The following is a 958-nucleotide window of genomic DNA, read 5'->3' on the forward strand; positions in this document are numbered from 1 at the left end:
TGGCTAATTAGACCCTCCCCTCGTGTCAGCTCGGGCAGCGGAAGGCCCCTGACCAACAACTAAGCTGTGGGCAGGCAAGCCCTTCAGTCACCTGGTGGCTAATTAGACCTCTCCCCTCGTGTCAGCTCGGGCAGCTGAAGGCCCCTGACCAACATTTGTAGGGGCCGCTGCTAGTTAGCTCCCCTCGCCCACCGCCATGGAGTTTGCACCGCTTCTTTAGAACTTCTACAGAAGCAGGTTGCAGTGAGCCGAGATGATGCCACCGCACCCCAGTCTGGTGACAGAGCGAGACTCCATCTCAAAAAAAAAAAAAAAAAAAGAATTTCTACAGGAGCCAAGCTCCCTGGAGCCCTGTTGGCAGCTCTAACTTTGCGGTCATGTAATTGGCCTAAATCGTTGTTTTTCTCGCCTCACTTTCCACCAAGTGTCTGGAGCCACGTGACCCTCCGGTGTCATCTCCAGGGTGGCCACAGGCAAGATCTCCAGTGATTTTGTGCTCAAAATAAAAAGCCTCAGTGACCCATCAGAAAAAAGAAAAAGAAAAAAAAAAAAAACAGCAATGAGAAGTGACCCTGTCTTGTTGGTTTATTACTTTTTTTTGTTATAAAGTACTTTGGTGAATTAACAGGATGCTGTTACTCTTGAGAACACCTGCCGCATCTTTTTTATGCAAATATGTTTACAATCGGTGGACTATCAGTAATGTCGTTTGCTCAAATATTTTTTAAAGACCTGCAGAAACTGATGGTTATTGGGAAAACAGTCAGGAAGCAGTGAGGTAATCAAGGCCATGGGAATAGTGTTTGACAAAGAGAGTACTCCAAATCCCCTTTGGTTACTCAGGACTTTAAAAAAGAGAGTACTCCATCACACCTGTAATCCCAGCACTTTGGGAGGCCGAGGCGGGCGGATCATGAGGTCAGGAGATCGAGACCATCCTGGCTAACACGGTGAAACC

The 958-nt window shown here is 47.6% G+C and overlaps 1 pseudogene; it reads left to right on the forward strand.

Moving 5' to 3' along the window:
• Nucleotides 1–306, forward strand: part of LOC105507321 — a 1,673-nt pseudogene extending 1,367 nt beyond the window's left edge.
• Nucleotides 307–958: the final 652 nt, after the last annotated feature.

The sequence above is a fragment of the Colobus angolensis genome, unplaced genomic scaffold (assembly GCF_000951035.1).
Source record: "Colobus angolensis palliatus isolate OR3802 unplaced genomic scaffold, Cang.pa_1.0 Scaffold148, whole genome shotgun sequence".
NCBI lineage: Eukaryota > Metazoa > Chordata > Mammalia > Primates > Cercopithecidae > Colobus > Colobus angolensis.